Here is an 8,277-nt window from a genome sequence, read left to right as displayed (position 1 = left end):
ACAAACAAGTGTTTTTAGACCTAAACCTGTCATACTAACAACTCAAGATAGTATTTGGATCTGAAACAGAAGCAGTTGGTAAAGGAACTTTTTTTTTTTATTATCTAATCTCTAACTGAAAGTTCACACAAAATAAATATCTCACAAACTTCTGATGACAAAACACAAGAGCAAAGTTAACACTTAATGATAATATGACTTCAAATGAACAAAACAATGCCTGTGATGTATCACCCCAGAAAGAGATATTTTGTCTAACAGTCACAGATGTAGACAACTGGCTGTTGTCCAATGTTTTGCAAAGAAACAAAATGAAATAACAGGAGCAAACACTCCTGTTATCTTTATCTTTTTCAAAGATAAGAGGAGTTCATACAAATTTTATTCACACCTCCAGATGAGTCAAGGGCATTAAAAATCGCACCGCTAGATATCAGATTGTAAATCCCAGATTGCAGATCTTTGTTTTAAAAAAATATTTGACATTGTGTAAGAGGACGTAAAAAAATCCAAACAACAATTAGAAATAGATGGTGTTATATTATCATTGGCGTGCGTCTGGACCGCAATTTACTTCTGGTTTGTGTTTGTTGATCGGTCTGGCAAGTCGCTGGCTAATATAACTATTTATAATTTCATTTCATAAATATATATTATTGTATAATAATTAGGGCTAACAATGTTAACGCTTTAATGCATGCAAAAAATATTTAACACAATTAACGCAGCATCCATTTGTTTTGTCATCCTTCGGTTAGCATTACCTTATCACGACAGTGATTGGTCTCATCAGCGATAACGATGAGACTGCTTACAGGGAGGAGGTCCGGCACCTGGCCACATGGTGCTCAAACAACAATCTGCTCATTAACACCTCCAAGACAAAGGAGATCATCGTGGACTTTAGGAAGGCGAAAGGAGGCACACACGACCCCATCCACATTAACATGTTGAACATGTTTCCAGTTTTAAGTTCCTGGGGACCCATTCGGAGGACCTGTCCTGGACCACCAACACCTCATGCCTGGTCAAGAAGGCTCACCAGCGTCTCTTCTTTCTGAGGACACTGAAGAAGAACCAACTGTCTTCAACTATCCTGATGAACTTCTATCGCTGCACGATAGAGAGCATCCTGACCAACTGTGTCACAGTCTGGTACGGGAACTGTTCTGTTGCTGAGCGCAAGGCACTGCAGTGGGTGGTGAAAACAGCCCAGCGCATAACAGGGACTACACTCCCTTCCATTGAGGACATCCAGAATAAACGCTGTCTGCGTCGAGCTCGCAGCATTATCAAGGACTCCTCTCACCCCGCTCATAGACTGTTTACTCTCCTGCCTTCTGGTAGGTGCTTCAGGTGCCTCCGGACAAGAACCAGCAGACTAGGAAACAGCTTTTTTCCCAGAGCGGTTTCATTATTGAACTCTGCCCCCACTGATTCCACTACCCCTCATAACTGCTGCTATTACATTGTTTACATTGCACTACAGGGCTGCCATGAATGACTGAACTGTACACACCAGCTCTTCATGTATCTGCTCTACCGGACTGTTTACACACACATAATTTCCACTCTATACTGCTCACTTGCACACCAGGAATATTATACTGAATGCTTATTTGCACTAATGGATTACTCTCATAACTGCATTACCTCATCTACTGCACTGTAACCTTAATAACCGCATTAACTCAACTACTGCACTGTAACTTCTATAACTGCACTAACTTATCTACTGCACTGTAACTCTATTAACTGCATCTACTCATCTATCCACTATAACTTCAATAACTGCATTAACTCATCTACTGCAATGTAACCTTAATAACCGCATCAACTCATCTACTGCACTGTAACTTTATTAATTACTGCATTAACTCATATACTGCACCGTACCTTTAATAACGGCATTAACTCATCTTTTGCACTGCAACTTTAGTAGCTGATGTCTATAATTAATGCACACTTAAGTCACTTGCACTATTGTATAGTCTATATTGTTATCTGTTCATAACCACCTGTACATTAATGTTCACAGTATATAGCCTTCTGTTTATATTGTTCATAGTACATACCGACTGTCATATTTTCATAGTACAAGCCCATTGTATAGTATTTTCCTAATACTGTATTCTGTATTTATTCACACTGTATATCCTGCACTTGCTAATTGCACTTCTGGTTAGACCTAAACTACATTTCGTTATACTGTACTTGTATGTGTAATGACAATAAAGTTGAATCTAATCTAACAATCACATTCTTATTCGTGTACAGGTTTTTAAACCACTTGAGCGCGAGTTGAAACAGTTGCTTTGATGCGTTCAGTGAAGACGCATGGAACGCGAACGGGAACAATACTTTGAATATGAAACGTGTGAAATCTGGACGCGTCAGCACGATCACTTTATACGCATAAATACGAATGTTAAGTTCCGTTGTTCGCGTCAGACCGTTCACCAGCTAATAGCGTTGCACTGTTTAAGATAACATTTCCATTTGCGATGCGATAGCACATGCTATACACATATACAAACATCAGATGACAATTATTTGCGTGTGGAATGAGGTTGGTTGTGGTTGGGGGGATTCATTTTTTGGGGCTTTGCGGGTCTGGTTTGGTCTTGTTTTGTGGTCGATGTCGGACAACAGAGGAATAAAGTTACAACATGGCATTACTATTTTCCCTGGTTGTTCCTTTGTTTTCTGGTGTCGATGGTGGAGTGGGACTGGGTTGGACCAGCATGGTTTTCGGCGAGTGGGATTTTCTGATTTGCGGTTGGTGGGCTCTCCCTCTTCCTCGTGGATATTTGCTCTGTTGCTTTTGGTCGGGGTCACTGAGTGCAGCTATAACACGTCAAAGGGGATCTGGCTCTCCCGGCTGAGCCTGGTTTCTCCTGAGTTTTTTTTTCTCCATTAGTCAATCATTGGAGTTTGGGTTCCTCTATACAGCAGGGCAGTGCTGGCTTACTCACCGGGAGACTGCATTCATTCATTTATTTATTTATTAATTAGATATTATTTATTAGAATGATCTTGCTTGTTCTATAAACACCATGAACTGTGCTGTGTTTTACCATTTCTGTTTTCCTGTTTGCCCCTGTAAAGCTGCTTTGGAACAATACACATTGTGAAAAGCGCTATATAAATAAACTTGAACTGAATTGAATTGAACCTTTACGGACTGCATTCGATTGGCTTCCTCTTATCACACAGATGAGGATTTTATTATTATCAAGCATTATTCAACATCATATTGCCTTATGTTTACTTTGAAATTTGCCCTGCATATTAGATATAGACAGGCCTATGAAGAGATATACAGTATGGTGGTCAAGTCTACATACATCTGATTCTTAATACTGTATAATATAACCTGGAAAATCAATGCCAGTGTGTGTGCGGTTTTGTGATAGTTGTTTAAGGTTTTCTTGTTTGTCCTGGTCCATTAAACTGTTCACTGGTCTTTGATTTTTTTGCATTTTCTGCATGTTTGACCAATGTCCAGCAATGACTATACAATGTTAGATGTAATCTTTACACACTGACAACAATAACTCATACACAACTATTATATGTCAGTGTGTAAAGATCATCTCAACATCAGAGTTACTGCTGGACAGAGGTCAGACATGCAGAAGATGCTGAAAATCAGAATGTGCAGGACCTGAGGGATTTGTATGAAGATCAGTTTACAAGTTAAATAAACAAAAAAAACTTAAACAACAGTTAGACAACACTAAAACTATAATTGATTGTCCAGGTACATCATACAGTATTATAAGAATAAGTGATATGTAAACCATGAACATGATTCTGTTTTGTGGTCTATATGTGAAATAATTTGTTTAGGGCAGAACTAAATTAAAAACAAATCTTCAAAATTACACATATTTTAATAAATTAGATTTTATTCAAACATTTTCAGGATTCTGCAAGGTGTATGTAAACTTTGGGCCACTGTGTATATTCCATGTGCTATCATACAAGTAATTACAATGACATCCGCACACTCTTGTATTTATTCCTTTATTCTGTACAATGCAAGAAGCTGAACGTTTTAAGACAATGCGGTGAAAGGTTGTCCTTTTATGGGCTGTTTATCACTGCTTTCTGAGTCAGTACAAAGGTCTCTTTAATGTCCTTCGGTATTCTAACCGTGACTTCAATTGCTCCCTTATCCACATGTGCATTGTGGTTGAAGCATGAAAAACATAGTTTGAACCCTTTCAATAAATACATTTTATTTAGGAACATCTGTAAAATTCAGTATTAGAATTTATATAAGACATAAGTGATGACATATGCTCGAATATACAAGTGTGTGTGCAGGGACCTTTAGTTGTATATAAAAAGATGTAAATATACATATAAATTATACACCATACAAATAGAATATAAAAATAAGTGTACCACAAAAGACGCAAGATAAAAAGCAATTAAATTAGAGATTTGAATTTATTCATTGACCTAACTAAAACAGAAAGATTAGTTTGTCCATCCATCCATCCATCCATTTTCTTCCGCTTATCCGGGGCCGGGTCGCTAGGGCAGCAATCTAAGCAGGGATGCCCAGACTTCCCTCTCCCTAGACACTTCCTCCAGCTCTTCCGGGAGGCCACCGAGGCGTTACCAGGCCAGCCGGGAGACATATTCCCTCCAGCGTGTCCTAGGTCTTCCCCGGGGTCTTCTCACGGTGGGACATGCCCGGAACACCTTCCCGGGAAGGCGTCCAGGGGGCATCCGGAAAAGATGCCCGAGCCACCTCAGCTGGCCCCTCTCGATGTGGAGTAGCAGCGGATCTACTCTGAGCTCCTCCCGAGTGACCGAGCTTCTCACCCTATCTCTAAGGGATCGCCCAGCCACCCTGCGAAGAAAGTTCATTTCGGCCGCCCGTAACCAGGATCTTGTCCTTTCGGTCATGACCATAGGTGAGAGTAGGAACGTAGATTGACCGGTAAACCGGTAATTCTTTACCACGACAGACCGGTACAGCGACTGCATTACTGCAGAAGCTGCACCGATCCGTCTGTCAATCTCCCGTTCCATCCTTTCCTCACTCGTGAACAAGACCCCAAGATACTTGAACTCCTCCACTTGAGGCAGGGACTCTCCACCTACCTGATTAGTTTGTCAGGCATCAAAATAAGAGTCAAAATATTACACGCTCAAAAATGACCTGTTTACACGAAAAACTAGTTGTGTTTGTTTTAACACAACTAAAAACACGGCCAAAAATAGTGCGTTATGGTGATACAAACGATCGTGCCTTCAAATAACAGGTCCGAAAACTATGCGTAAAGACGATAGAAAACTTCGCTTAAAGACGATAGAAAACTTCGCGTAAAGACGATAGAAAACTTCGCGTATACACGGAACAAAAAGTCATATTTAAAATTGTCCAAATTACACGCGTTTCATGTTATAAATATTGTCCCCGTTCACGTTCCATAAAGACGGAGAGGTTCTAGCTGTGTGATGGGGCAAAACGCAACCAGTGTTGCCAACTTGGCGACTTTGTCGCTATTTTTAGCGACTTTTCAGACCCCTTTAGCGACTGATTTTTCAAAAAGCGACTAGCGACAAATCTAGCTACTTTCTGAATAAGCCTTGGCGACTAAGCGAAACATTCTGCTTCACTTCTACTACCAGTGCAGAGCGAGTTTTTCTCTTGCCAGCCACCGCTTCTCAAGTTATTTTATACGACATCTAATAATCTTTAGTTTCTGCTATATATTTTAACCAGTATTTACGTTTCATACATAACATACAATCTCTTTTATATGCTTGATTGTACTGTTTGATAGTTAAAGATTGTTACAAAACGTTTAATTGATTAACTTTTCCTCTTTGATAAGAAAATAAAATACTTTTTTTAATTGTTATGTATCCTCTGTCAACACAAAATGCCATGTGCTATGAAAAAAAATAATTAGAAGAGAATGACAAGCCTTTTATGTTTTTGTCAAGCAAAATAGTCAATCTATTTATACAACCTTGACATACATAATTAAAAACTGAATATTTAGCATCACGTTAGGTTCATGTTAGATTTACCAGCATATTAGCAATAGCACAATAGCACAACTGTTCATGATGTGTGCTTAAAACGCAAAAGCATATAATAAAATAGGGATAACTGATACAAATTTTAATATACAGCAATTTCCAGACAATCGCCATTGTAAGCTCTGTTATTTATCTTTTAAATGTCTTTGAAATCAGTGAACGTTTTAAACACCGGGGAGGGAAATCACACTTTCAAATTCACTACATCATAGACTAACGTGGTGTGTGTAGAATATAATAGGCATTGTCTTTAGTAGGGATGAGCGAGTACAGCATTATCTGTATCTGTTAACCATATGAATTATCTGTATCCGTATCTGTACTCGGACTGGGCGGGCCCTAACCCGGAATTTGGGCGGGATTTAACCCGGAGATTGGGTGGGGTTGTCTTGAGATGGGCGGGGCTTTAACCGGTATGTTATTTTAAGCATGCAATTGATATGGGTTGATCAGAAATTGTTATATTTAATGCTGATTAGAAAAATATTTACATGACAGCATCAGCATTGAACTTCAGATCAATGGTTTTGGTCACGATGACAAACAAACTATATACAGAATAAGTTTTGCAACAATGAATACAACACATGCGGTTGCAATTATGAAGTAGGCAGAGACGCAACGCGAGTCGCATTCTACAAGCACCATGTCTGAACAAACCCCACGTTTATCAAAACTCTACTGGTTAATAAGTAAGTACTACAAACCGAAGTAAAAAACAAACCTGAAGCTGAAGAAACCCTAAACGTTAACGGAAAAGACCCGCGAACCTGAGTGACTGAGAGAGAGAGAGAGAGAGAGAGAGAGAGAGAGAGAGAGAGAGGGAGAGAGAGCTGCGGACACTGTCAGCAACAATACATCTGTATATGTGTAGAGGAGGGGCGCTGTGACTAGACAGAAGATCACAGGATTTTTATTCAATCCGAGCACAGATATTGACTCGTATTACTCATATGATACTCGTACTCGGCAAAAGTGCTTTATCCGTACCGGATATTCGTTTCAGCCGAGAATCCGGCTCAACTCTTGTCCTTAGTCATGTCTTTACTCATTTGTTAGATCGTGTATTATCAAAGGATCAAATGTACTACTCACCATACACACCAACCGCAACTGCCACTGCCTCCCATGCTCTTTCTTTTACTTGTATAGCCTTGTACATCACATCTTGTGGATCATAAATATCTTTTAGTTTTTCAACTTCGATGATGAGATGAGTGTCGTCCATTATGTCATCTTGAAGATTCCCCACTAATTGACTACGTATACAGTCAGATGCAATTGTTTATCATGCCTGATGTCAGCATGAAATCTGATTCGCTGCCAATAAATATTTATATATGTCTGTAAGCTTAACAGGACTTGTTAGGACATTTATAAACGTCCTCGTGACTGTTTAAAACACGCTAAATGTCATTGACAAACTTTTAAGATGATTTTATCACGTCAATAAATTGCATTTAGGACCTTTACAATGTACTGTCACTTTAATTGCGCTTGAGCAGAGCAGCAAAAATAGACTCAGCACCGAAATGGTCGCTGCACTGCTGCTTAAGCGCCGCTCCTATTAAGAAAACAAGATACACAATTAATTGAGCACTAACAATCACAAACGTGATAAAACCCACATAAGGTTCACATACATTTTAATCCAGATCATAAAGTTGAAATATTCAATGGAAAATATCAAAGAGGTATATTGTATGTACAATAGTTAATTGGATCATCTCTTTAACAACTCAAATCAAGATCCATTTGGGACTTATGTTTTCAATTTGAGTTTGAACATGTTTGTGGGTATTGGTGCTCAATTATTGATTTTTTAATAAAAAAAACTTGAATACGTGTGCAGCTAAACTGAAATGGTTTATATATAATATATAATGCAAGTTAACAGGGTCAGAAGAACATCTTACCAGGACAGGCCATCTCGCATTGACTACAGAGAAAAAATGAGAATAAATTATAAAGAAAAAAAATATGAAAATGAGTAAAAGATATTGAGTTGGCATACACGTGGTTAGCTAATGTTGATCCAGACACAATATTGACCTGGCCGCCAATAAGTATTAATTGTATTGTCTTTGAGTTTAAATTACACACACACATAACTATATTATATATATATATATATATGTTAAGATGTTAAAATTAATTCATAAAAATATCAATTAATCGTTAAAAAACTATGCATGTTGGGCCATTTCT

The sequence above is a fragment of the Triplophysa dalaica genome, unplaced genomic scaffold, assembly GCF_015846415.1.
Source record: "Triplophysa dalaica isolate WHDGS20190420 unplaced genomic scaffold, ASM1584641v1 Contig3, whole genome shotgun sequence".
Taxonomy (NCBI): domain Eukaryota; kingdom Metazoa; phylum Chordata; class Actinopteri; order Cypriniformes; family Nemacheilidae; genus Triplophysa; species Triplophysa dalaica.
Note: the sequence above shows the minus strand (reverse complement) of the source record.